The 23,697-nt window shown below is 42.0% G+C and overlaps 51 non-coding genes across 51 annotated transcripts; 23 read left to right on the plus strand and 28 right to left on the minus strand.

Moving 5' to 3' along the window:
• Nucleotides 1-200: 200 nt before the first annotated feature.
• On the minus strand, nt 201-271 carry trnag-gcc (transfer RNA glycine (anticodon GCC)). The gene has a single exon. It is a non-coding gene; the product is annotated as a tRNA-Gly (tRNA).
• A 462-nt stretch (nt 272-733) lies between these two features.
• On the plus strand, nt 734-805 carry trnae-cuc (transfer RNA glutamic acid (anticodon CUC)). Its single transcript has one exon. It is a non-coding gene; the product is annotated as a tRNA-Glu (tRNA).
• Nucleotides 806-1,149: 344 nt separating this feature from the next.
• On the minus strand, nt 1,150-1,220 carry trnag-ucc (transfer RNA glycine (anticodon UCC)). The gene has a single exon. It is a non-coding gene; the product is annotated as a tRNA-Gly (tRNA).
• A 193-nt stretch (nt 1,221-1,413) lies between these two features.
• trnae-uuc (transfer RNA glutamic acid (anticodon UUC)) lies at nt 1,414-1,485 on the plus strand. The gene has a single exon. It is a non-coding gene; the product is annotated as a tRNA-Glu (tRNA).
• Nucleotides 1,486-2,331: 846 nt separating this feature from the next.
• trnae-cuc (transfer RNA glutamic acid (anticodon CUC)) lies at nt 2,332-2,403 on the plus strand. The gene has a single exon. It is a non-coding gene; the product is annotated as a tRNA-Glu (tRNA).
• A 344-nt stretch (nt 2,404-2,747) lies between these two features.
• Nucleotides 2,748-2,818, minus strand: trnag-ucc (transfer RNA glycine (anticodon UCC)). The gene has a single exon. It is a non-coding gene; the product is annotated as a tRNA-Gly (tRNA).
• A 193-nt stretch (nt 2,819-3,011) lies between these two features.
• On the plus strand, nt 3,012-3,083 carry trnae-uuc (transfer RNA glutamic acid (anticodon UUC)). Its single transcript has one exon. It is a non-coding gene; the product is annotated as a tRNA-Glu (tRNA).
• A 313-nt stretch (nt 3,084-3,396) lies between these two features.
• trnag-gcc (transfer RNA glycine (anticodon GCC)) lies at nt 3,397-3,467 on the minus strand. Its single transcript has one exon. It is a non-coding gene; the product is annotated as a tRNA-Gly (tRNA).
• Nucleotides 3,468-3,929: 462 nt separating this feature from the next.
• Nucleotides 3,930-4,001, plus strand: trnae-cuc (transfer RNA glutamic acid (anticodon CUC)). The gene has a single exon. It is a non-coding gene; the product is annotated as a tRNA-Glu (tRNA).
• Nucleotides 4,002-4,343: 342 nt separating this feature from the next.
• On the minus strand, nt 4,344-4,414 carry trnag-ucc (transfer RNA glycine (anticodon UCC)). The gene has a single exon. It is a non-coding gene; the product is annotated as a tRNA-Gly (tRNA).
• Nucleotides 4,415-4,607: 193 nt separating this feature from the next.
• trnae-uuc (transfer RNA glutamic acid (anticodon UUC)) lies at nt 4,608-4,679 on the plus strand. Its single transcript has one exon. It is a non-coding gene; the product is annotated as a tRNA-Glu (tRNA).
• Nucleotides 4,680-4,992: 313 nt separating this feature from the next.
• On the minus strand, nt 4,993-5,063 carry trnag-gcc (transfer RNA glycine (anticodon GCC)). Its single transcript has one exon. It is a non-coding gene; the product is annotated as a tRNA-Gly (tRNA).
• Nucleotides 5,064-5,525: 462 nt separating this feature from the next.
• On the plus strand, nt 5,526-5,597 carry trnae-cuc (transfer RNA glutamic acid (anticodon CUC)). Its single transcript has one exon. It is a non-coding gene; the product is annotated as a tRNA-Glu (tRNA).
• A 344-nt stretch (nt 5,598-5,941) lies between these two features.
• Nucleotides 5,942-6,012, minus strand: trnag-ucc (transfer RNA glycine (anticodon UCC)). Its single transcript has one exon. It is a non-coding gene; the product is annotated as a tRNA-Gly (tRNA).
• Nucleotides 6,013-6,205: 193 nt separating this feature from the next.
• trnae-uuc (transfer RNA glutamic acid (anticodon UUC)) lies at nt 6,206-6,277 on the plus strand. Its single transcript has one exon. It is a non-coding gene; the product is annotated as a tRNA-Glu (tRNA).
• A 313-nt stretch (nt 6,278-6,590) lies between these two features.
• trnag-gcc (transfer RNA glycine (anticodon GCC)) lies at nt 6,591-6,661 on the minus strand. The gene has a single exon. It is a non-coding gene; the product is annotated as a tRNA-Gly (tRNA).
• Nucleotides 6,662-7,123: 462 nt separating this feature from the next.
• trnae-cuc (transfer RNA glutamic acid (anticodon CUC)) lies at nt 7,124-7,195 on the plus strand. Its single transcript has one exon. It is a non-coding gene; the product is annotated as a tRNA-Glu (tRNA).
• Nucleotides 7,196-7,540: 345 nt separating this feature from the next.
• trnag-ucc (transfer RNA glycine (anticodon UCC)) lies at nt 7,541-7,611 on the minus strand. The gene has a single exon. It is a non-coding gene; the product is annotated as a tRNA-Gly (tRNA).
• Nucleotides 7,612-7,804: 193 nt separating this feature from the next.
• On the plus strand, nt 7,805-7,876 carry trnae-uuc (transfer RNA glutamic acid (anticodon UUC)). The gene has a single exon. It is a non-coding gene; the product is annotated as a tRNA-Glu (tRNA).
• A 308-nt stretch (nt 7,877-8,184) lies between these two features.
• On the minus strand, nt 8,185-8,255 carry trnag-gcc (transfer RNA glycine (anticodon GCC)). The gene has a single exon. It is a non-coding gene; the product is annotated as a tRNA-Gly (tRNA).
• A 461-nt stretch (nt 8,256-8,716) lies between these two features.
• trnae-cuc (transfer RNA glutamic acid (anticodon CUC)) lies at nt 8,717-8,788 on the plus strand. The gene has a single exon. It is a non-coding gene; the product is annotated as a tRNA-Glu (tRNA).
• Nucleotides 8,789-9,132: 344 nt separating this feature from the next.
• On the minus strand, nt 9,133-9,203 carry trnag-ucc (transfer RNA glycine (anticodon UCC)). The gene has a single exon. It is a non-coding gene; the product is annotated as a tRNA-Gly (tRNA).
• A 193-nt stretch (nt 9,204-9,396) lies between these two features.
• Nucleotides 9,397-9,468, plus strand: trnae-uuc (transfer RNA glutamic acid (anticodon UUC)). Its single transcript has one exon. It is a non-coding gene; the product is annotated as a tRNA-Glu (tRNA).
• A 310-nt stretch (nt 9,469-9,778) lies between these two features.
• trnag-gcc (transfer RNA glycine (anticodon GCC)) lies at nt 9,779-9,849 on the minus strand. The gene has a single exon. It is a non-coding gene; the product is annotated as a tRNA-Gly (tRNA).
• A 461-nt stretch (nt 9,850-10,310) lies between these two features.
• Nucleotides 10,311-10,382, plus strand: trnae-cuc (transfer RNA glutamic acid (anticodon CUC)). The gene has a single exon. It is a non-coding gene; the product is annotated as a tRNA-Glu (tRNA).
• Nucleotides 10,383-10,726: 344 nt separating this feature from the next.
• trnag-ucc (transfer RNA glycine (anticodon UCC)) lies at nt 10,727-10,797 on the minus strand. The gene has a single exon. It is a non-coding gene; the product is annotated as a tRNA-Gly (tRNA).
• Nucleotides 10,798-10,990: 193 nt separating this feature from the next.
• trnae-uuc (transfer RNA glutamic acid (anticodon UUC)) lies at nt 10,991-11,062 on the plus strand. The gene has a single exon. It is a non-coding gene; the product is annotated as a tRNA-Glu (tRNA).
• Nucleotides 11,063-11,375: 313 nt separating this feature from the next.
• Nucleotides 11,376-11,446, minus strand: trnag-gcc (transfer RNA glycine (anticodon GCC)). Its single transcript has one exon. It is a non-coding gene; the product is annotated as a tRNA-Gly (tRNA).
• An 877-nt stretch (nt 11,447-12,323) lies between these two features.
• trnag-ucc (transfer RNA glycine (anticodon UCC)) lies at nt 12,324-12,394 on the minus strand. The gene has a single exon. It is a non-coding gene; the product is annotated as a tRNA-Gly (tRNA).
• Nucleotides 12,395-12,587: 193 nt separating this feature from the next.
• Nucleotides 12,588-12,659, plus strand: trnae-uuc (transfer RNA glutamic acid (anticodon UUC)). Its single transcript has one exon. It is a non-coding gene; the product is annotated as a tRNA-Glu (tRNA).
• Nucleotides 12,660-12,972: 313 nt separating this feature from the next.
• trnag-gcc (transfer RNA glycine (anticodon GCC)) lies at nt 12,973-13,043 on the minus strand. The gene has a single exon. It is a non-coding gene; the product is annotated as a tRNA-Gly (tRNA).
• An 876-nt stretch (nt 13,044-13,919) lies between these two features.
• trnag-ucc (transfer RNA glycine (anticodon UCC)) lies at nt 13,920-13,990 on the minus strand. Its single transcript has one exon. It is a non-coding gene; the product is annotated as a tRNA-Gly (tRNA).
• A 578-nt stretch (nt 13,991-14,568) lies between these two features.
• On the minus strand, nt 14,569-14,639 carry trnag-gcc (transfer RNA glycine (anticodon GCC)). The gene has a single exon. It is a non-coding gene; the product is annotated as a tRNA-Gly (tRNA).
• Nucleotides 14,640-15,516: 877 nt separating this feature from the next.
• On the minus strand, nt 15,517-15,587 carry trnag-ucc (transfer RNA glycine (anticodon UCC)). Its single transcript has one exon. It is a non-coding gene; the product is annotated as a tRNA-Gly (tRNA).
• Nucleotides 15,588-15,780: 193 nt separating this feature from the next.
• trnae-uuc (transfer RNA glutamic acid (anticodon UUC)) lies at nt 15,781-15,852 on the plus strand. Its single transcript has one exon. It is a non-coding gene; the product is annotated as a tRNA-Glu (tRNA).
• Nucleotides 15,853-16,165: 313 nt separating this feature from the next.
• Nucleotides 16,166-16,236, minus strand: trnag-gcc (transfer RNA glycine (anticodon GCC)). Its single transcript has one exon. It is a non-coding gene; the product is annotated as a tRNA-Gly (tRNA).
• Nucleotides 16,237-16,698: 462 nt separating this feature from the next.
• Nucleotides 16,699-16,770, plus strand: trnae-cuc (transfer RNA glutamic acid (anticodon CUC)). Its single transcript has one exon. It is a non-coding gene; the product is annotated as a tRNA-Glu (tRNA).
• Nucleotides 16,771-17,114: 344 nt separating this feature from the next.
• Nucleotides 17,115-17,185, minus strand: trnag-ucc (transfer RNA glycine (anticodon UCC)). The gene has a single exon. It is a non-coding gene; the product is annotated as a tRNA-Gly (tRNA).
• A 193-nt stretch (nt 17,186-17,378) lies between these two features.
• On the plus strand, nt 17,379-17,450 carry trnae-uuc (transfer RNA glutamic acid (anticodon UUC)). Its single transcript has one exon. It is a non-coding gene; the product is annotated as a tRNA-Glu (tRNA).
• A 313-nt stretch (nt 17,451-17,763) lies between these two features.
• On the minus strand, nt 17,764-17,834 carry trnag-gcc (transfer RNA glycine (anticodon GCC)). The gene has a single exon. It is a non-coding gene; the product is annotated as a tRNA-Gly (tRNA).
• Nucleotides 17,835-18,296: 462 nt separating this feature from the next.
• trnae-cuc (transfer RNA glutamic acid (anticodon CUC)) lies at nt 18,297-18,368 on the plus strand. Its single transcript has one exon. It is a non-coding gene; the product is annotated as a tRNA-Glu (tRNA).
• A 344-nt stretch (nt 18,369-18,712) lies between these two features.
• On the minus strand, nt 18,713-18,783 carry trnag-ucc (transfer RNA glycine (anticodon UCC)). The gene has a single exon. It is a non-coding gene; the product is annotated as a tRNA-Gly (tRNA).
• A 193-nt stretch (nt 18,784-18,976) lies between these two features.
• Nucleotides 18,977-19,048, plus strand: trnae-uuc (transfer RNA glutamic acid (anticodon UUC)). Its single transcript has one exon. It is a non-coding gene; the product is annotated as a tRNA-Glu (tRNA).
• Nucleotides 19,049-19,362: 314 nt separating this feature from the next.
• On the minus strand, nt 19,363-19,433 carry trnag-gcc (transfer RNA glycine (anticodon GCC)). Its single transcript has one exon. It is a non-coding gene; the product is annotated as a tRNA-Gly (tRNA).
• Nucleotides 19,434-20,304: 871 nt separating this feature from the next.
• On the minus strand, nt 20,305-20,375 carry trnag-ucc (transfer RNA glycine (anticodon UCC)). The gene has a single exon. It is a non-coding gene; the product is annotated as a tRNA-Gly (tRNA).
• Nucleotides 20,376-20,568: 193 nt separating this feature from the next.
• trnae-uuc (transfer RNA glutamic acid (anticodon UUC)) lies at nt 20,569-20,640 on the plus strand. Its single transcript has one exon. It is a non-coding gene; the product is annotated as a tRNA-Glu (tRNA).
• An 846-nt stretch (nt 20,641-21,486) lies between these two features.
• trnae-cuc (transfer RNA glutamic acid (anticodon CUC)) lies at nt 21,487-21,558 on the plus strand. Its single transcript has one exon. It is a non-coding gene; the product is annotated as a tRNA-Glu (tRNA).
• A 344-nt stretch (nt 21,559-21,902) lies between these two features.
• trnag-ucc (transfer RNA glycine (anticodon UCC)) lies at nt 21,903-21,973 on the minus strand. The gene has a single exon. It is a non-coding gene; the product is annotated as a tRNA-Gly (tRNA).
• A 193-nt stretch (nt 21,974-22,166) lies between these two features.
• On the plus strand, nt 22,167-22,238 carry trnae-uuc (transfer RNA glutamic acid (anticodon UUC)). Its single transcript has one exon. It is a non-coding gene; the product is annotated as a tRNA-Glu (tRNA).
• A 313-nt stretch (nt 22,239-22,551) lies between these two features.
• trnag-gcc (transfer RNA glycine (anticodon GCC)) lies at nt 22,552-22,622 on the minus strand. The gene has a single exon. It is a non-coding gene; the product is annotated as a tRNA-Gly (tRNA).
• An 878-nt stretch (nt 22,623-23,500) lies between these two features.
• trnag-ucc (transfer RNA glycine (anticodon UCC)) lies at nt 23,501-23,571 on the minus strand. Its single transcript has one exon. It is a non-coding gene; the product is annotated as a tRNA-Gly (tRNA).
• Between the last annotated feature and the right edge of the window lie 126 nt (nt 23,572-23,697).

Genomic DNA, 23,697 nt, shown 5'->3' on the forward strand with positions numbered 1-23,697 from the left:
GAAGATAACCCAATGAATGAAAGCATCTCTCAGCATTGAATGATTTCTCTTACAAGACGAAAACGCCAGCATTTCAGTAGTGTGAGCTAAGCTTTCCTTGTCATAGATCGACATTGGGCTTTTTACGTTGACACTCTACATGTTTTAATGAAATACTTTGACACAAGAAGGTTACTGAAGATAACAAAATCAGCAATCAATGCATTGGCTGGGAATTGAACCCAGGTCAACTGCATGGCAAGCAGCTATGCTACCACTATACCACCAATGCCCACACAAGTGATGCTACCCCCACATTAAAGGTAGAATCTCCCAGCCTGTGCAAATTTCTGCAGGGAAGAGTTCCCGCCTCTAGTCCAAGAGCCCATCATTGTTGCACAGTGGCGCAAGCCATTTACTTGCCCATGTATATGTTTATGCAGTAATTAATGTGCATTTGAACTATCAGCCCAGGAGTACTAGCAGCATGTGTGGGGCAGAGTTACCTGATCCATCTGGACATCTGTTTGACTTTTTAAAGTAGACACATGTTGCAGTCAAGAAGACAAACATCCCAATGGCAGCAAGATGAACAACACAACAAACTGAAGAAATTTGCTACAGTAAAAATAAATGGGCACTGTTCCAAAAATCAGAAATATCTAAAACAAGGCCACATCAAAATTGCAATCTTTTGCAACGTATGCTAATTCTTGTAGTCTGTTAAAAATGTTGTTTGCTTCATGCAGGAATTTCCCTGATGCTCTAATGGCTAGGATTTGGCGCTCTCACCGCCACGGTCCGGGTTCAATTCCCGGTCAGGGAATCCACCATGTTTAAAGGAGAACTCACCTGAAACCCTAGTTTAGCCTATGCACATAATGACACACATTATAAACCACTTTTCAATAGAGACTTATCTAAGACTTGAACCAACCTTGTCATTTGAACACATTCTAAACAAGGGATTCCAAGAGAAGCAAAAATTTCTCAGCATTGAATGATTTCTCTGGCAATATAGACATGAAGATGGAAAATTCGACACTTCAGTAGTGTGTGGGCTATGTTTTCCATGTCTTGGATCAACATTAGACATTACAGGTTGACATTTTACAGGTTTTATTTGAATAATATTTAGCATGAAGTTTAATTCTCAAAAACACTAAACAATGCATTGGCTGGGAATTGAACCCAGGTCAACTGCTTGGAAGGCAGCTATGCTACCACTATACTACCAATGCCCACTGTGTCAAAAGGACACCGCATTAAAACTAGAATGTCTAAGACTGTGCAAAGTTGTGCAAGGAAGAGTCCCCACATCCAGTCCAAGAACCCATCATTGTTGCACAGTAGCCCAAGCCATTCACCCGCCCAGCTATGACATCCCCTATGCCACCAATGCCAACTCTCTTGAAGCATTTCTACAGGAGAATTTCCCTGATGGTCTAATGGCTCGGATTTGGCGCTTTCACCGCCACGGTCCGGGTTCAATTCCCGGTCAGGGAATCCTCTATGTTCAAAAGGAAACTGGCATGAAACACTAGTTTAACCTACAATGACACACATCCTGAACCATTTTTCAAAGAGAGACCAACCTTGCGTGTTGACCACATCCTAAAGAAGATAACCCAATGAATGAAAGCATCTCTAAGCATTGAATGATTTCTCTCACAAGACGAAAACGCCAGCATTTCAGTAGTGTGAGCTAAGCTTTCCTTGTCGTAGATCGACATTGGGCTTTTTACGTTGACACTCTACATGTTTTAATGAAATACTTTGACACAAAAAGGTTACTGAACATAACAAAATCAGCAATCAATACATTGGATGGGAATTGAACCCAGGTCAACTGCATGGCAAGCAGCTATGCTACCACTATACCACCAATGCCCACACAAGTGATGCTACCCCCACATTAAAGGTAGAATCTCCCAGCCTGTGCAAATTTCTGCAGGGAAGAGTTCCCGCCTCTAGTCCAAGAGCCCATCATTGTTGCACAGTGGCACAAGCCATTTACTTGCCCATGTATATGTTTATGCAGTAATTAATGTGCATTTGAACTATCAGCCCAGGAGTACTAGCAGCATGTGTGGGGCAGAGTTATCTGATCCATCTGGACATCTGTTTGACTTTTTAAAGTAGACACATGTTGCAGTCAAGAAGACAAACATCCCAATGGCAGCAAGATGAACAACACAACAAACTGAAGAAATTTGCTACAGTAAAAATAAATGGGCACTGTTCCAAAAATCGGAAATATCTACAACAAGGCCACATCAAAATTGCAGTCTTTTGCAACGTATGCGAATTCTTGTAGTCTGTTAAAAATGTTGTTTGCTTCATGCAGGCATTTCCCTGATGGTCTAATGGCTAGGATTTGGCGCTCTCACCGCCACGGTCTGGGTTCAATTCCCGGTCAGGGAATCCACCATGTTTATAGGAGAACTCACCTGAAACCCTAGTTTAGCCTATGCACATAATGACACACATTATAAACCACTTTTCAATAGAGACTTATCTAAGACTTGAACCAACCTTGTCATTTGAACACATTCTAAACAAGGGATTCCAAGAGAAGCAAACATTTCTCAGCATTGAATGATTTCTCTGGCAATATAGACATAAAGATGGAAAATTCGACACTTCAGTAGTGTGTGGGCTATGTTTTCCATGTCTTGGATCAACATTAGACATTACAGGTTGACATTTTACAGGTTTTATTTGAATAATATTTAGCATGAAGTTTAATTCTCAAAAACACTAAACAATGCATTGGCTGGGAATTGAACCCAGGTCAACTGCTTGGAAGGCAGCTATGCTACCACTATACCACCAATGCCCACTGTGTCAAAAGGACACCGCATTAAAACTAGAATGTGTAAGACTGTGCAAAGTTGTGCAAGGAAGAGTCCCCACATCCAGTCCAAGAACCCATCATTGTTGCACAGTAGCCCAAGCCATTCACCCGCCCAGCTATGACATCCCCTATGCCACCAATGCCAACTCTCTTGAAGCATTTCCACAGGAGAATTTCCCTGAGGGTCTAATGGCTAGGATTTGGCGCTTTCACCGCCACGGTCCGGGTTCAATTCCCGGTCAGGGAATCCTCTATGTTCAAAAGGAAACTGGCATGAAACACTAGTTTAACCTACAATGACACACATCCTGAACCATTTTTCAAAGAGAGACCAACCTTGCGTGTTGACCACATCCTAAAGAAGATAACCCAATGAATGAAAGCATCTCTCAGCATTGAATGATTTCTCTTACAAGATGAAAACGCCAGCATTTCAGTAGTGTGAGCTAAGCTTTCCTTGTCATAGATCGACATTGGGCTTTTTACGTTGACACTGTACATGTTTTAATGAAATACTTTGACACAAGAAGGTTACTGAACATAACAAAATCAGCAATCAATGCATTGGCTGGGAATTGAACCCAGGTCAACTGCATGGCAAGCAGCTATGCTACCACTATACCACCAATGCCCACACAAGTGATGCTACCCCCACATTAAAGGTAGAATCTCCCAGCCTGTGCAAATTTCTGCAGGGAAGAGTTCCCGCCTCTAGTCCAAGAGCCCATCATTGTTGCACAGTGGCACAAGCCATTTACTTGCCCATGTATATGTTTATGCAGTAATTAATGTGCATTTGAACTATCAGCCCAGGATTACTAGCAGCATGTGTGGGGCAGAGTTACCTGATCCATCTGGACATCTGTTTGACTTTTTAAAGTAGACACATGTTGCAGTCAAGAAGACAAACATTCCAATGGCAGCAAGATGAACAACACAACAAACTGAAGAAATTTGCTACAGTAAAAATAAATGGGCACTGTTCCAAAAATCAGAAATATCTACAACAAGGCCACATCAAAATTGCAGTCTTTTGCAACGTATGCTAATTCTTGTAGTCTGTTAAAAATGTTGTTTGCTTCATGCAGGAATTTCCCTGATGGTCTAATGGCTAGGATTTGGCGCTCTCACCGCCACGGTCCGGGTTCAATTCCTGGTCAGGGAATCCACCATGTTTAAAGGAGAACTCACCTGAAACCCTAGTTTAGCCTATGCACATAATGACACACATTATAAACCACTTTTCAATAGAGACTTATCTAAGACTTGAACCAACCTTGTCATTTGAACACATTCTAAACAAGGGATTCCAAGAGAAGCAAACATTTCTCAGCATTTGAATGATTTCTCTGGCAATATAGACATGAAGATGGAAAATTCAACACTTCAGTAGTGTGTGGGCTATGTTTTCCATGTCTTGGATCAAAAGACATTACAGGTTGACATTGTACAGGTTTTATTTCAATAATATTTGGCATGAAGTTTAATTCTCAAAAACACTAATCAATGCATTGGCTGGGAATTGAACCCAGGTCAACTGCTTGGAAGGCAGCTATGCTACCACTATACCACCAATGCCCACTGTGTCAAAAGGACACCGCATTAAAACTAGAATGTCTAAGACTGTGCAAAGTTGTGCAAGGAAGAGTCCCCACATCCAGTCCAAGAACCCATCATTGTTGCACAGTAGCCCAAGCCATTCACCCGCCCAGCTATGACATCCCCTATGCCACCAATGCCAACTCTCTTGAAGCATTTCCACAGGAGAATTTCCCTGATGGTCTAATGGCTAGGATTTGGCGCTTTCACCGCCACGGTCCGGGTTCAATTCCCGGTCAGGGAATCCTCTATGTTCAAAAGGAAACTGGCATGAAACACTAGTTTAACCTACAATGACACACATCCTGAACCATTTTTCAAAGAGAGACCAACCTTGCGTGTTGACCACATCCTAAAGAAGATAACCCAATGAATGAAAGCATCTCTCAGCATTGAATGATTTCTCTTACAAGACGAAAACAGCAGCATTTCAGTAGTGTGAGCTAAGCTTTCCTTGTCATAGATCGACATTGGGCTTTTTACGTTGACACTCTACATGTTTTATTGAAATACTTTGACACAAGAAGGTTACTGAACATAGCAAAAACAGCAATCAATGCATTGGCTGGGAATTGAACCCAGGTCAACTGCATGGCAAGCAGCTATGCTACCACTATACCACCAATGCCCACTCAAGTGATGCTACCCCCACATTAAAGGTAGAATCTCCCAGCCTGTGCAAATTTCTGCAGGGAAGAGTTCCCGCCTCTAGTCCAAGAGTCCATCATTGTTGCACAGTGGCACAAGCCATTTACTTGCCCATGTATATGTTTATGCAGTAATTAATGTGCATTTGAACTATCAGCCCAGGAGTACTAGCAGAAAGTGTGTGGCAGAGTTACCTGATCCATCTGGACATCTGTTTGACTTTTTAAAGTAGACACATGTTGCAGTCAAGAAGACAAACATCCCAATGGCAGCAAGATGAACAACACAACAAACTGAAGAAATTTGCTACAGTAAAAATAAATGGGCACTGTTCCAAAAATCAGAAATATCTACAACAAGGCCACATCAAAATTGCAGTCTTTTGCAACGTATGCGAATTCTTGTAGTCTGTTAAAAATGTTGTTTGCTTCATGCAGGCATTTCCCTGATGGTCTAATGGCTAGGATTTGGCGCTCTCACCGCCACGGTCTGGGTTCAATTCCCGGTCAGGGAATCCACCATGTTTATAGGAGAACTCACCTGAAACCCTAGTTTAGCCTATGCACATAATGACACACATTATAAACCACTTTTCAATAGAGACTTATCTAAGACTTGAACCAACCTTGTCATTTGAACACATTCTAAACAAGGGATTCCAAGAGAAGCAAACATTTCTCAGCATTGAATGATTTCTCTGGCAATATAGACATAAAGATGGAAAATTCGACACTTCAGTAGTGTGTGGGCTATGTTTTCCATGTCTTGGATCAACATTAGACATTACAGGTTGACATTTTACAGGTTTTATTTCAATAATATTTAGCATGAAGTTTAATTCTCAAAAACACTAAACAATGCATTGGCTGGGAATTGAATCCAGGTCAACTGCTTGGAAGGCAGCTATGCTACCACTATACCACCAATGCCCACTGTGTCAAAAGGACACCGCATTAAAACTAGAATGTCTAAGACTGTGCAAAGTTGTGCAAGGAAGAGTCCCCACATCCAGTCCAAGAACCCATCATTGTTGCACAGTAGCCCAAGCCATTCACCCGCCCAGCTATGACATCCCCTATGCCACCAATGCCAACTCTCTTGAAGCATTTCCACAGGAGAATTTCCCTGATGGTCTAATGGCTAGGATTTGGCGCTTTCACCGCCACGGTCCGGGTTCAATTCCCGGTCAGGGAATCCTCTATGTTCAAAAGGAAACTGGCATGAAACACTAGTTTAACCTACAATGACACACATCCTGAACCATTTTTCAAAGAGAGACCAACCTTGCGTGTTGACCACATCCTAAAGAAGATAACCCAATGAATGAAAGCATCTCTCAGCATTGAATGATTTCTCTTACAAGATGAAAACGCCAGCATTTCAGTAGTGTGAGCTAAGCTTTCCTTGTCATAGATCGACATTGGGCTTTTTACGTTGACACTCTACATGTTTTAATGAAATACTTTGACACAAGAAGGTTACTGAACATAACAAAAACAGCAATCAATGCATTGGCTGGGAATTGAACCCAGGTCAACTGCATGGCAAGCAGCTATGCTACCACTATACCACCAATGCCCACACAAGTGATGCTACCCCCACATTAAAGGTAGAATCTCCCAGCCTGTGCAAATTTCTGCAGGGAAGAGTTCCCGCCTCTAGTCCAAGAGCCCATCATTGTTGCACAGTGGCACAAGCCATTTACTTGCCCATGTATATGTTTATGCAGTAATTAATGTGCATTTGAACTATCAGCCCAGGATTACTAGCAGCATGTGTGGGGCAGAGTTACCTGATCCATCTGGACATCTGTTTGACTTTTTAAAGTAGACACATGTTGCAGTCAAGAAGACAAACATCCCAATGGCAGCAAGATGAACAACACAACAAACTGAAGAAATTTGCTACAGTAAAAATAAATGGGCACTGTTCCAAAAATCAGAAATATCTACAACAAGGCCACATCAAAATTGCAGTCTTTTGCAACGTATGCTAATTCTTGTAGTCTGTTAAAAATGTTGTTTGCTTCATGCAGGAATTTCCCTGATGGTCTAATGGCTAGGATTTGGCGCTCTCACCGCCACGGTCCGGGTTCAATTCCTGGTCAGGGAATCCACCATGTTTAAAGGAGAACTCACCTGAAACCCTAGTTTAGCCTATGCACATAATGACACACATTATAAACCACTTTTCAATAGAGACTTATCTAAGACTTGAACCAACCTTGTCATTTGAACACATTCTAAACAAGGGATTCCAAGAGAAGCAAACATTTCTCAGCATTTGAATGATTTCTCTGGCAATATAGACATGAAGATGGAAAATTCGACACTTCAGTAGTGTGTGGGCTATGTTTTCCATGTCTTGGATCAACATTAAACATTACAGGTTGACATTCTACAAGTTTTATTTCAATAATATTTAGCATGAAGTTTAATTCTCAAAAACACTAATCAATGCATTGGCTGGGAATTGAACCCAGGTCAACTGCTTGGAAGGCAGCTATGCTACCACTATACCACCAATGCCCACTGTGTCAAAAGGACACCGCATTAAAACTAGAATGTCTAAGACTGTGCAAAGTTGTGCAAGGAAGAGTCCCCACATCCAGTCCAAGAACCCATCATTGTTGCACAGTAGCCCAAGCCATTCACCCGCCCAGCTATGACATCCCCTATGCTACCAATGCCAACTCTCTTGAAAAATTTCCACAGGAGAATTTCCCTGATGGTCTAATGGCTAGGATTTGGCGCTTTCACCGCCACGGTCCGGGTTCAATTCCCGGTCAGGGAATCCTCTATGTTCAAAAGGAAACTGGCATGAAACACTAGTTTAACCTACAATGACACACATCCTGAACCATTTTTCAAAGAGAGACCAACCTTGCGTGTTGACCACATCCTAAAGAAGATAACCCAATGAATGAAAGCATCTCTCAGCATTGAATGATTTCTCTTACAAGACGAAAACGCCAGCATTTCAGTAGTGTGAGCTAAGCTTTCCTTGTCATAAATCGACATTGGGCTTTTTACGTTGACACTACATGTTTTAATGAAATACTTTGACACAAGGTTACTGAACATAACAAAAACAGCAATCAATGCATTGGCTGGGAATTGAACCCAGGTCAACTGCATGGCAAGCAGCTATGCTACCACTATACCACCAATGCCCACACAAGTGATGCTACCCCCACATTAAAGGTAGAATCTCCCAGCCTGTGCAAATTTCTGCAGGGAAGAGTTCCCGCCTCTAGTCCAAGAGCCCATCATTGTTGCACAGTGGCACAAGCCATTTACTTGCCCATGTATATGTTTATGCAGTAATTAATGTGCATTTGAACTATCAGCCCAGGAGTACTAGCAGCATGTGTGGGGCAGAGTTACCTGATCCATCTGGACATCTGTTTGACTTTTTAAAGTAGACACATGTTGCAGTCAAGAAGACAAACATCCCAATGGCAGCAAGATAGACAACACAACAAACTAAAGAAATTTGCTACAGTAAAAATAAATGGGCACTGTTCCAAAAATCAGAAATATCTACAACAAGGCCACATCAAAATTGCAGTCTTTTGCAACGTATGCGAATTCTTGTAGTCTGTTAAAAATGTTGTTTGGTTCATGCAGCATTTCCCTGATGGTCTAAGGGCTAGGATTTGGCGCTCTCACCGCCACGGTCCGGGTTCAAGTCCCGGTCAGGGAATCCACCATGTTTAAAGGAGAACTCACCTGAAACCCTAGTTTAGCCTATGCACATAATGACACACATTATAAACCACTTTTCAATAGAGACTTATCTAAGACTTGAACCAACCTTGTCATTTGAACACATTCTAAACAAGGGATTCCAAGAGAAGCAAACATTTCTCAGCATTGAATGATTTCTCTGGCAATATAGACATGAAGATGGAAAATTCGACACTTCAGTAGTGTGTGGGCTATGTTTTCCATGTCTTGGATCAACATTAGACATTACAGGTTGACATTCTACAAGTTTTATTTCAATAATATTTAGCATGAAGTTTAATTCTCAAAAACACTAATCAATGCATTGGCTGGGAATTGAACCCAGGTCAACTGCTTGGAAGGCAGCTATGCTACCACTATACCACCAATGCCCACTGTGTCAAAAGGACACCGCATTAAAACTAGAATGTCTAAGACTGTGCAAAGTTGTGCAAGGAAGAGTCCCCACATCCAGTCCAAGAACCCATCATTGTTGCACAGTAGCCCAAGCCATTCACCCGCCCAGCTATGACATCCCCTATGCCACCAATGCCAACTCTCTTGAAGCATTTCCACAGGAGAATTTCCCTGATGGTCTAATGGCTAGGATTTGGTGCTTTCACCGCCACGGTCCGGGTTCAATTCCCGGTCAGGGAATCCTCTATGTTCAAAAGGAAACTGGCATGAAACACTAGTTTAACCTACAATGACACACATCCTGAACCATTTTTCAAAGAGAGACCAACCTTGCGTGTTGACCACATCCTGAAGAAGATAACCCAATGAATGAAAGCATCTCTCAGCATTGAATGATTTCTCTTACAAGACGAAAACGCCAGCATTTCAGTAGTGTGAGCTAAGCTTTCCTTGTCATAGATCGACATTGGGCTTTTTACGTTGACACTCTACATGTTTTAATGAAATACTTTGACACAAGGTTACTGAACATAACAAAAACAGCAATCAATGCATTGGCTGGGAATTGAACCCAGGTCAACTGCATGGCAAGCAGCTATGCTACCACTATACCACCAATGCCCACACAAGTGATGCTACCCCCACATTAAAGGTAGAATCTCCCAGCCTGTGCAAATTTCTGCAGGGAAGAGTTCCCGCCTCTAGTCCAAGAGCCCATCATTGTTGCACAGTGGCGCAAGCCATTTACTTGCCCATGTATATGTTTATGCAGTAATTAATGTGCATTTGAACTATCAGCCCAGGAGTACTAGCAGCATGTGTGGGGCAGAGTTACCTGATCCATCTGGACATCTGTTTGACTTTTTAAAGTAGACACATGTTGCAGTCAAGAAGACAAACATCCCAATGGCAGCAAGATGAACAACACAACAAACTGAAGAAATTTGCTACAGTAAAAATAAATGGGCACTGTTCCAAAAATCAGAAATATCTACAACAAGGCCACATCAAAATTGCAGTCTTTTGCAACGTATGCGAATTCTTGTAGTCTGTTAAAAATGTTGTTTGGTTCATGCAGCATTTCCCTGATGGTCTAAGGGCTAGGATTTGGCGCTCTCACCGCCACGGTCCGGGTTCAAGTCCCGGTCAGGGAATCCACCATGTTTAAAGGAGAACTCACCTGAAACCCTAGTTTAGCCTATGCACATAATGACACACATTATAAACCACTTTTCAATAGAGACTTATCTAAGACTTGAACCAACCTTGTCATTTGAACACATTCTAAACAAGGGATTCCAAGAGAAGCAAACATTTCTCAGCATTGGATGATTTCTCTGGCAATATAGACATGAAGATGGAAAATTCGACACTTCAGTAGTGTGTGGGCTATGTTTTCCATGTCTTGGATCAACATTAGACATTACAGGTTGACATTTTACAGGTTTTATTTCAATAATATTTAGCATGAAGTTTAATTCTCACAAACACTAATCAATGCATTGGCAGGGAATTGAACCCAGGTCAACTGCTTGGAAGGCAGCTATGCTACCACTATACCACCAATGCCCACTGTGTCAAAAGGACACCGCATTAAAACTAGAATGTCTAAGACTGTGCAAAGTTGTGCAAGGAAGAGTCCCCACATCCAGTCCAAGAACCCATCATTGTTGCACAGTAGCCCAAGCCATTCACCCGCCCAGCTATGACATCCCCTATGCTACCAACGCCAACTCTCTTGAAACATTTCCACAGGAAAATTTCCCTGATGGTCTAATGGCTAGGATTTGGCGCTTTCACCGCCACGGTCCGGGTTCAATTCCCGGTCAGGGAATCCTCTATGTTCAAAAGGAAACTGGCATGAAACACTAGTTTAACCTACAATGACACACATCCTGAACCATTTTTCAAAGAGAGACCAACCTTGCGTGTTGACCACATCCTAAAGAAGATAACCCAATTAATGAAAGCATCTCTCAGCATTGAATGATTTCTCTTACAAGACGAAAACGCCAGCATTTCACTATTTTGAGCTAAGCTTTCCTTGTCATAGATCGACATTGGGCTTTTTACGTTGACACTCTACATGTTTTAATGAAATACTTTGACACAAGAAGGTTACTGAACATAACAAAAACAGCAATCAATGCACTGGCTGGGAATTGAACCCAGGTCAACTGCATGGCAAGCAGCTATGCTACCACTATACCACCAATGCCCACACAAGTGACGCTACCCCCACATTAAAGGTAGAATCTCCCAGCCTGTGCAAATTTCTGCAGGGAAGAGTTCCCGCCTCTAGTCCAAGAGCCCATCATTGTTGCACAGTGGCGCAAGCCATTTACTTGCCCATGTATATGTGTATGCAGTAATTAATGTGCATTTGAACTATCAGCCCAGGAGTACTAGCAGCATGTGTGGGGCAGAGTTACCTGATCCATCTGGACATCTGTTTGACTTTTTAAAGTAGACACATGTTGCAGTCAAGAAGACAAACATCCCAATGGCAGCAAGATGAACAACACAACAAACTGAAGAAATTTGCTACAGTAAAAATAAATGGGCACTGTTCCAAAAATCAGAAATATCTACAACAAGGCCACATCAAAATTGCAGTCTTTTGCAACGTATGCTAATTCTTGTAGTCTGTTAAAAATGTTGTTTGCTTCATGCAGGAATTTCCCTATGGTCTAATGGCTAGGATTTGGCGCTCTCAACGCCACGGTCCGGGTTCAATTCCCGGTCAGGGAATCCACCATGTTTAAAGGAGAACTCACCTGAAACCCTAGTTTAGCCTATGCACATAATGACACACATTATAAACCACTTTTCAATAGAGACGTATCTAAGACTTGAACCAACCTTGTCATTTGAACACATTCTAAACAAGGGATTCCAAGAGAAGCAAACATTTCTCAGCATTGAATGATTTCTCTGGCAATATAGACATGAAGACGGAAAATTCGACACTTCAGTAGTGTGTGGGCTATGTTTTCCATGTCTTGGATCAACATTAGACATTACAGGTTGACATTCTACAAGTTTTATTTCAATAATATTTAGCATGAAGTTTAATTCTCAAAAACACTAATCAATGCATTGGCTGGGAATTGAACCCAGGTCAACTGCTTGGAAGGCAGCTATGCTACCACTATACCACCAATGCCCACTGTGTCAAAAGGACACCGCATTAAAACTAGAATGTCTAAGACTGTGCAAAGTTGTGCAAGGAAGAGTCCCCACATCCAGTCCAAGAACCCATCATTGTTGCACAGTAGCCCAAGCCATTCACCCGCCCAGCTATGACATCCCCTATGCCACCAATGCCAACTCTCTTGAAGCATTTCCACAGGAGAATTTCCCTGATGGTCTAATGGCTAGGATTTGGCGCTTTCACCGCCACGGTCCGGGTTCAATTCCCGGTCAGGGAATCCTCTATGTTCAAAAGGAAACTGGCATGAAACACTAGTTTAACCTACAATGACACACATCCTGAACCATTTTTCAAAGAGAGACCAACCTTGCGTGTTGACCACATCCTAAAGAAGATAACCCAATGAATGAAAGCATCTCTCAGCATTGAATGATTTCTCTTACAAGACGAAAACGCCAGCATTTCAGTAGTGTGAGCTAAGCTTTCCTTGTCATAGATCGACATTGGGCTTTTTACGTTGACACTCTACATGTTTTAATGAAATACTTTGACACAAGAAGGTCACTGAACATAACAAAAAGAGCAATCAATGCATTGGCTGGGAATTGAACCCAGGTCAACTGCATGGCAAGCAGCTATGCTACCACTATACCACCAATGCCCACACAAGTGATGCTACCCCCACATTAAAGGTAGAATCTCCCAGCCTGTGCAAATTTCTGCAGGGAAGAGTTCCCGCCTCTAGTCCAAGAGCCCATCATTGTTGCACAGTGGCACAAGCCATTTACTTGCCCATGTATATGTTTATGCAGTAATTAATGTGCATTTGAACTATCAGCCCAGGAGTACTAGCAGCATGTGTGGGGCAGAGTTACCTGATCCATCTGGACATCTGTTTGACTTTTTAAAGTAGACACATGTTGCAGTCAAGAAGACAAACATCCCAATGGCAGCAAGATGAACAACACAACAAACTGAAGAAATTTGCTACAGTAAAAATAAATGGGCACTGTTCCAAAAATCAGAAATATCTACAACAAGGCCACATCAAAATTGCAGTCTTTTGCAACGTATGCGAATTCTTGTAGTCTGTTAAAAATGTTGTTTGGTTCATGCAGCTTTTCCCTGTGGTCTAAGGGCTAGGATTTGGCGCTCTCACCGGCACGGTCCGGGTTCAAGTCCTGGTCAGGGAATCCACCATGTTTAAAGGAGAACTCACCTGAAACCCTAGTTTAGCCTATGCACATAATGACACACATTATAAACCACTTTTCAATAGAGACTTTTCTAAGACTTGAACCAACCTTGTCATTTGAACACATTCTAAACAAGGGATTCCAAGAGAAGCAAACATTTCTCAGCATTGAATGATTTCTCTGGCAATATAGACATGAAGATGGAAAATTCAACACTTCAGTAGTGTGTGGGCTATGTTTTCCATGTCTTGGATCAACATTAGACATTACAGGTTGACATTATACAGGTTTTATTTCAATAATATTTAGCATGAAGTTTAATTCTCAAAAACACTAAACAATGCATTGGCAGGGAATTGAACCCAGGTCAACTGCTTGGAAGGCAGCTATGCTACCACTATACCACCAATGCCTACTGTGTCAAAAGGACACCGCATTAAAACTAGAATGTCTAAGACTGTGCAAAGTTGTGCAAGGAAGAGTCCCCACATCCAGTCCAAGAACCCATCATTGTTGCACAGTAGCCCAAGCCATTCACCCGCCCAGCTATGACATCCCCTATGCTACCAACGCCAACTCTCTTGAAACATTTCCACAGGAAAATTTCCCTGATGGTCTAATGGCTAGGATTTGGCGCTTTCACCGCCACGGTCCGTGTTCAATTCCCGATCAGGGAATCCTCTATGTTCAAAAGGAAACTGGCATGAAACACTAGTTTAACCTACAATGACACACATCCTGAACCATTTTTCAAAGAGAGACCAACCTTGCGTGTTGACCACATCCTAAAGAAGATAACCCAATGAATGAAAGCATCTCTCAGCATTGAATGATTTCTCTTACAAGACGAAAACGCCAGCATTTCAGTAGTGTGAGCTAAGCTTTCCTTGTCATAGATCGACATTGGGCTTTTTACGTTGACACTCTACATGTTTAAATGAAATACTTTGACACAAGAAGGTTACTGAACATAACAAAATCAGCAATCAATGCATTGGCTGGGAATTGAACCCAGGTCAACTGCATGGCAAGCAGCTATGCTACCACTATGCCACCAATGCCCACACAAGTGATGCTACCCCCACATTAAAGGTAGAATCTCCCAGCCTGTGCAAATTTCTGCAGGGAAGAGTTCCCGCCTCTAGTCCAAGAGCCCATCATTGTTGCACAGTGGCGCAAGCCATTTACTTGCCCATGTATATGTTTATGCAGTAATTAATGTGCATTTGAACTATCAGCCCAGGAGTACTAGCAGCATGTGTGGGGCAGAGTTATCTGATCCATCTGGACATCTGTTTGACTTTTTAAAGTAGACACATGTTGCAGTCAAGAAGACAAAAATCCCAATGGCAGCAAGATGAACAACACAACAAACTGAAGAAATTTGCTACAGTAAAAATAAATGGGCACTGTTCCAAAAATCAGAAATATCTACAACAAGGCCACATCAAAATTGCAGTCTTTTGCAACGTATGCTAATTCTTGTAGTCTGTTAAAAATGTTGTTTGCTTCATGCAGGAATTTCCCTATGGTCTAATGGCTAGGATTTGGCGCTCTCACCGCCACGGTCCGGGTTCAATTCCCGGTCAGGGAATCCACCATGTTTAAAGGAGAACTCACCTGAAACCCTAGTTTAGCCTATGCACATAATGACACACATTATAAACCACTTTTCAATAGAGACTTATCTAAGACTTGAACCAACCTTGTCATTTGAACACATTCTAAACAAGGGATTCCAAGAGAAGCAAACATTTCTCAGCATTGAATGATTTCTCTGGCAATATAGACATGAAGATGGAAAATTCGACACTTCAGTAGTGTGTCGGCTATGTTTTCCATGTCTTGGATCAACATTAGACATTACAGGTTGACATTCTACAAGTTTTATTTCAATAATATTTAGCATGAAGTTTAATTCTCAAAAACACTAATCAATGCATTGGCTGGGAATTGAACCCAGGTCAACTGCTTGGAAGGCAGCTATGCTACCACTATACCACCAATGCCCACTGTGTCAAAAGGACACCGCATTAAAACTAGAATGTCTAAGACTGTGCAAAGTTGTGCAAGGAAGAGTCCCCACATCCAGTCCAAGAACCCATCATTGTTGCACAGTAGCCCAAGCCATTCACCCGCCCAGCTATGACATCCCCTATGCCACCAATGCCAACTCTCTTGAAGCATTTCCACAGGAGAATTTCCCTGATGGTCTAATGGCTAGGATTTGGCGCTTTCACCGCCACGGTCCGGGTTCAATTCCCGGTCAGGGAATCCTCTATGTTCAAAAGGAAACTGGCATGAAACACTAGTTTAACCTACAATGACACACATCCTGAACCATTTTTCAAAGAGAGACCAACCTTGCGTGTTGACCACATCCTAAAGAAGATAACCCAATGAATGAAAGCATCTCTCAGCATTGAATGATTTCTCTTACAAGACGAAAACGCCAGCATTTCAGTAGTGTGAGCTAAGCTTTCCTTGTCATAGATCGACATTGGGCTTTTTACGTTGACACTCTACATGTTTTAATGAAATACTTTGACACAAGAAGGTCACCGAACATAACAAAAAGAGCAATCAATGCATTGGCTGGGAATTGAACCCAGGTCAACTGCATGGCAAGCAGCTATGCTACCACTATACCACCAATGCCCACACAAGTGATGCTACCCCCACATTAAAGGTAGAATCTCCCAGCCTGTGCAAATTTCTGCAGGGAAGAGTTCCCGCCTCTAGTCCAAGAGCCCATCATTGTTGCACAGTGGCACAAGCCATTTACTTGCCCATGTATATGTTTATGCAGTAATTAATGTGCATTTGAACTATCAGCCCAGGAGTACTAGCAGCATGTGTGGGGCAGAGTTACCTGATCCATCTGGACATCTGTTTGACTTTTTAAAGTAGACACATGTTGCAGTCAAGAAGACAAACATCCCAATGGCAGCAAGATGAACAACACAACAAACTGAAGAAATTTGCTACAGTAAAAATAAATGGGCACTGTTCCAAAAATCAGAAATATCTACAACAAGGCCACATCAAAATTGCAGTCTTTTGCAACGTATGCGAATTCTTGTAGTCTGTTAAAAATGTTGTTTGCTTCATGCAGGCATTTCCCTGATGGTCTAAGGGCTAGGATTTGGCGCTCTCACCGCCACGGTCCGGGTTCAATTCCCGGTCAGGGACTCCACCATGTTTAAAGGAGAACTCACCTGAAACCCTAGTTTAGCCTATGCACATAATGACACACATTATAAACCACTTTTCAATAGAGACTTATCTAAGACTTGAACCAATCTTGTCATTTGAACACATTCTAAACAAGGGATTCCAAGAGAAGCAAACATTTCTCAGCATTGAATGATTTCTCTGGCAATATAGACATGAAGATGGAAAATTCGACACTTCAGTAGTGTGTGGGCTATGTTTTCCATGTCTTGGATCAACATTAGACATTACAGGTTGACATTTTACAGGTTTTATTTCAATAATATTTAGCATGAAGTTTAATTCTCAAAAACACTAAACAATGCATTGGCTGGGAATTGAACCCAGGTCAACTGCTTGGAAGGCAGCTATGCTACCACTATACCACCAATGCCTACTGTGTCAAAAGGACACCGCATTAAAACTAGAATGTCTAAGACTGTGCAAAGTTGTGCAAGGAAGAGTCCCCACATCCAGTCCAAGAACCCATCATTGTTGCACAGTAGCCCAAGCCATTCACCCGCCCAGCTATGACATCCCCTATGCTACCAACGCCAACTCTCTTGAAACATTTCCACAGGAGAATTTCCCTGATGGTCTAATGGCTAGGATTTGGCGCTTTCACCGCCACGGTCCGGGTTCAATTCCCGGTCAGGGAATCCTCTATGTTCAAAAGGAAACTGGCATGAAACACTAGTTTAACCTACAATGACACACATCCTGAACCATTTTTCAAAGAGAGACCAACCTTGCGTGTTGACCACATCCTAAAGAAGATAACCCAATGAATGAAAGCATCTCTCAGCATTGAATGATTTCTCTTACAAGACGAAAACGCCAGCATTTCAGTAGTGTGAGCTAAGCTTTCCTTGTCATAGATCGACATTGGGCTTTTTACGTTGACACTCTACATGTTTTAATGAAATACTTTGACACAAGAAGGTTACTGAACATAACAAAAACAGCAATCAATGCATTGGCTGGGAATTGAACCCAGGTCAACTGCATGGCAAGCAGCTATGCTACCACTATACCACCAATGCCCACACAAGTGATGCTACCCCCACATTAAAGGTAGAATCTCCCAGCCTGTGCAAATTTCTGCAGGGAAGAGTTCCCGCCTCTAGTCCAAGAGCCCATCATTGTTGCACAGTGGCACAAGCCATTTACTTGCCCATGTATATGTTTATGCAGTAATTAATGTGCATTTGAACTATCAGCCCAGGAGTACTAGCAGCATGTGTGGGGCAGAGTTACCTGATCCATCTGGACATCTGTTTGACTTTTTAAAGTAGACACATGTTGCAGTCAAGAAGACAAACTTCCCAATGGCAGCAAGATGAACAACACAACAAACTGAAGAAATTTGCTACAGTAAAAATAAATGGGCACTGTTCCAAAAATCAGAAATATCTACAACAAGGCCACATCAAAATTGCAGTCTTTTGCAACGTATGCTAATTCTTGTAGTCTGTTAAAAATGTTGTTTGCTTCATGCAGGAATTTCCCTGATGGTCTAATGGCTAGGATTTGGCGCTCTCACCGCCACGGTCCGGGTTCAATTCCCGGTCAGGGAATCCACCATGTTTAAAGGAGAACTCACCTGAAACCCTAGTTTAGCCTATGCACATAATGACACACATTATAAACCCCTTTTCAATAAAGACTTTTCTAAGACTTGAACCAACCTTGTCATTTGAACACATTCTAAACAAGGGATTCCAAGTGAAGCAAACATTTCTCAGCATTGAATGATTTCTCTGGCAATATAGACATGAAGATGGAAAATTCGACACTTCAGTAGTGTGTGGGCTATGTTTTCCATGTCTTGGATCAACATTAAACATTACATGTTGACATTTTACAGGTTTTCTTTCAATAATATTTAGCATGAAGTTTAATTCTCAAAAACACTAATCAATGCATTGGCTGGGAATTGAACCCAGGTCAACTGCTTGGAAGGCAGCTATGCTACCACTATACCACCAATGCCCACTGTGTCAAAAGGACACTGCATTAAAACTAGAATGTCTAAGACTGTGCAAAGTTGTGCAAGGAAGAGTCCCCACATCCAGTCCAAGAACCCATCATTGTTGCACAGTAGCCCAAGCCATTCACCCGCCCAGCTATGACATCCCCTATGCTACCAATGCCAACTCTCTTGAAGCATTTCCACCGGAGAATTTCCCTGATGGTCTAATGGCTAGGATTTGGCGCTTTCACCGCCACGGTCCTGGTTCAATTCCCGGTCAGGGAATCCTCTATGTTCAAAAGGAAACTGGCCAGAAACACTAGTTTAACCTACAATGACACACATCCTGAACCATTTTTTCAAAGAGAGACCAACCTTGCGTGTTGACCACATCCTAAAGAAGATAACCCAATGAATGAAAGCATCTCTCAGCATTGAATGATTTCTCTTACAAGACGAAAACACCAGCATTTCAGTAGTGTGAGCTAAGCTTTCCTTGTCATAGATCGACATTGGGCTTTTTACATTGACACTCTACATGTTTTAATGAAATACTTTGACAAAAGAATGTTACTGAACATAACAAAAACAGCAATCAATGCATTGGCTGGGAATTGAACCCAGGTCAACTGCATGGCAAGCAGCTATGCTACCACTATACCACCAATGCCCACACAAGTGATGCTACCCCCACATTAAAGGTAGAATCTCCCAGCCTGTGCAAATTTCTGCAGGGAAGAGTTCCCGCCTCTAGTCCAAGAGCCCATCATTGTTGCACAGTGGCACAAGCCATTTACTTGCCCATGTATATGTTTATGCAGTAATTAATGTGCATTTGAACTATCAGCCCAGGAGTACTAGCAGCATGTGTGGGGCAGAGTTACCTGATCCATCTGTTTGACTTTTTAAAGTAGACACATGTTGCAGTCAAGAAGACGAACATCCCAATGGCAGCAAGATGAACAACACAACAAACTGAAGAAATTTGCTACAGTAAAAATAAATCGGCACTGTTCCAAAAATCAGAAATATCTACAACAAGGCCACATCAAAATTGCAGTCTTTTGCAACGTATGCTAATTCTTGTAGTCTGTTAAAAATGTTATTTGCTTCATGCAGGAATTTCCCTGATGCTCTAATGGCTAGGATTTGGCGCTCTCACCGCCACGGTCTGGGTACGATTCCCAGTCAGGGAATCCACCATGTTTAAAGGAGAACTCACCTGAAACCCTAGTTTAGCCTATGCACATAATGACACACATTATAAACCAATTTTCAATAGAGACTTATCTAAGACTTGAACCAACCTTGTCATTTGAACACATTCTAAACAAGGGATTCCAAGAGAAGCAAACATTTCTCAGCATTTGAATGATTTCTCTGGCAATATAGACATGAAGATGGAAAATTCAACACTTCAGTAGTGTGTGGGCTATGTTTTCCATGTCTTGGATCAACATTAGACATTACAGGTTGACATTCTACAGGTTTTATTTCAATAACATTTAGCATGAAGTTTAATTCTCAAAAACACTAATCAATGCATTGGCTGGGAATTGAACCCAGGTCAACTGCTTGGAAGGCAGCTATGCTACCACTATACCACCAATGCCCACTGTGTCAAAAGGACACCGCATTAAAACTAGAATGTCTAAGACTGTGCAAAGTTGTGCAAGGAAGAGTCCCCGCATCCAGTCCAAGAACCCATCATGGTTGCACAGTAGCCCAAGCCATTCACCCGCCCAGCTATGACATCCCCTACGCCACCAATGCCAACTCTCTTGAAGCATTTCCACAGGAGAAATTCCCTGATGGTCTAATGGCTAGGATTTGGCGCTTTCACCCCCACGGTCCGGGTTCAATTCCCGGTCAGGGAATCATCTATGTTCAAAAGGAAACTGGCATGAAACACTGGTTTAACCTACAATGACACACATCCTGAACCATTTTTCAAAGAGAGACCAACCTTGCGTGTTGACCACATCCTAAATAAGATAACCCAATGAATGAAAGCATCTCTCAGCATTGAATGATTTCTCTTACAAGACGAAAACGCCAGCATTTCAGTAGTGTGAGCTAAGCTTTCCTTGTCATAGATCGACATTGGGCTTTTTACGTTGACACTCTACATGTTTTAATGAAATACTTTGACACAAGAAGGTTACTGAACATAACAAAAACAGCAATCAATGCATTGGCTTGGAATTGAACCCAGGTCAACTGCATGGCAAGCAGCTATGCTACCACTATACCACCAATGCCCACACAAGTGATGCTACCCCCACATTAAAGGTAGAATCTCCCAGCCTGTGCAAATTTCTGCAGGGAAGAGTTCCCGCCTCTAGTCCAAGAGCCCATCATTGTTGCACAGTGGCACAAGCCATTTACTTGCCCATGTATATGTTTATGCAGTAATTAATGTGCATTTGAACTATCAGCCCAGGAGTACTAGCAGCATGTGTGGGGCAGAGTTACCTGATCCATCTGGACATCTGTTTGACTTTTTAAAGTAGACACATGTTGCAGTCAAGAAGACAAACATCCCAATGGCAGCAAGATGGACAACACAACAAACTGAAGAAATTTGCTACAGTAAAAATAAATGGGCACTGTTCCAAAAATCAGAAATATCTACAACAAGGCCACATCAAAATTGCAGTCTTTTGCAACGTATGCTAATTCTTGTAGTCTGTTAAAAATGTTGTTTGCTTCATGCAGGAATTTCCCTGATGGTCTAATGGCTAGGATTTGGCGCTCTCACCGCCACGGTCCGGGTTCAATTCCTGGTCAGGGAATCCACCATGTTTAAAGGAGAACTCACCTGAAACCCTAGTTTAGCCTATGCACATAATGACACACATTATAAACCACTTTTCAATAGAGACTTATCTAAGACTTGAACCAACCTTGTCATTTGAACACATTCTAAACAAGGGATTCCAAGAGAAGCAAACATTTCTCAGCATTGAATGATTTCTCTGGCAATATAGACATGAAGATGGAAAATTCGACACTTCAGTAGTGTGTGGGCTATGTTTTCCATGTCTTGGATCAACATTAGACATTACAGGTTGACATTTTACAGGTTTTATTTCAATAATATTTAGCATTAAGTTTAATTCTCAAAAACACTAATCAATGCATTGGCTGGGAATTGAACCCAGGTCAACTGCTTGGAAGGCAGCTATGCTACCACTATACCACCAATGCCTACTGTGTCAAAAGGACACCGCATTAAAACTAGAATGTCTAAGACTGTGCAAAGTTGTGCAAGGAAGAGTCCCCACATCCAGTCCAAGAACCCATCATTGTTGCACAGTAGCCCAAGCCATTCACCCGCCCAGCTATGACATCCCCTATGCTACCAATGCCAACTCTCTTGAAGCATTTCCACCGGAGAATTTCCCTGATGGTCTAATGGCTAGGATTTGGCGCTTTCACCGCCACGGTCCGGGTTCAATTCCCGGTCAGGGAATCATCTATGTTCAAAAGGAAACTGGCATGAAACACTGGTTTAACCTACAATGACACACATCCTGAACCATTTTTCAAAGAGAGACCAACCTTGTGTGTTGACCACATCCTAAAGAAGATAACCCAATGAATGAAAGCATCTCTCAGCATTGAATGATTTCTCTTACAAGACGAAAACACCAGCATTTCAGTAGTGTGAGCTAAGCTTTCCTTGTCATAGATCGACATTGGGCTTTTTACGTTGACACTCTACATGTTTTAATGAAATACTTTGACACAAGAAGGTTACTGAACATAACAAAAACAGCAATCAATGCATTGGCTGGGAATTGAACCCAGGTCAACTGCATGGCAAGCAGCTATGCTACCACTATACCACCAATGCCCACACAAGTGATGCTACCCCCACATTAAAGGTAGAATCTCCCAGCCTGTGCAAATTTCTGCAGGGAAGAGTTCCCGCCTCTAGTCCAAGAGCCCATCATTGTTGCACAGTGGCACAAGCAAATTACTTGCCCATGTATATGTTTATGCAGTAATTAATGTGCATTTGAACTATCAGCCCAGGAGTACTAGCAGCATGTGTGGGGCAGAGTTACCTGATCCATCTGGACATCTGTTTAACTTTTTAAAGTAGACACATGTTGCAGTCAAGAAGACAAACATCCCAATGGCAGCAAGATGAACAACACAACAAACTGAAGAAATTTGCTACAGTAAAAATAAATGGGCACTGTTCCAAAAATCAGAAATATCTACAACAAGGCCACATCAAAATTGCAGTCTTTTGCAACGTATGCTAATTCTTGTAGTCTGTTAAAAATGTTATTTGCTTCATGCAGGAATTTCCCTGATGGTCTAATGGCTAGGATTTGGCGCTCTCACCGCCACGGTCTGGGTACGATTCCCGGTCAGGGAATCCACCATGTTTAAAGGAGAACTCACCTGAAACCCTAGTTTAGCCTATGCACATAATGACACACATTATAAACCAATTTTCAATAGAGACTTATCTAAGACTTGAACCAACCTTGTCATTTGAACACATTCTAAACAAGGGATTCCAAGAGAAGCAAACATTTCTCAGCATTGAATGATTTCTCTGGCAGTATAGACATGAAAATGGAAAATTCGACACTTCAGTAGTGTGTGGGCTATGTTTTCCATGTCTTGGATCAACATTAGACATTACAGGTTGACATTTTACAGGTTTTATTTCAATAATATTTAGCATGAAGTTTAATTCTCAAAAACACTAATCAATGCATTGGCTGGGAATTGAACCCAGGTCAACTGCTTGGAAGGCAGCTATGCTACCACTATACCACCAATGCCCACTGTGTCAAAAGGACACTGCATTAAAACTAGAATGTCTAAGACTGTGCAAAGTTGTGCAAGGAAGAGTCCCCACATCCAGTCCAAGAACCCATCATTGTTGCACAGTAGCCCAAGCCATTCAC

The sequence above is a fragment of the Oryzias latipes genome, chromosome 1 (assembly GCF_053564925.1).
Source record: "Oryzias latipes strain Hd-rR chromosome 1, Olatipes_Hd-rR_3.1".
Lineage (NCBI taxonomy): Eukaryota > Metazoa > Chordata > Actinopteri > Beloniformes > Adrianichthyidae > Oryzias > Oryzias latipes.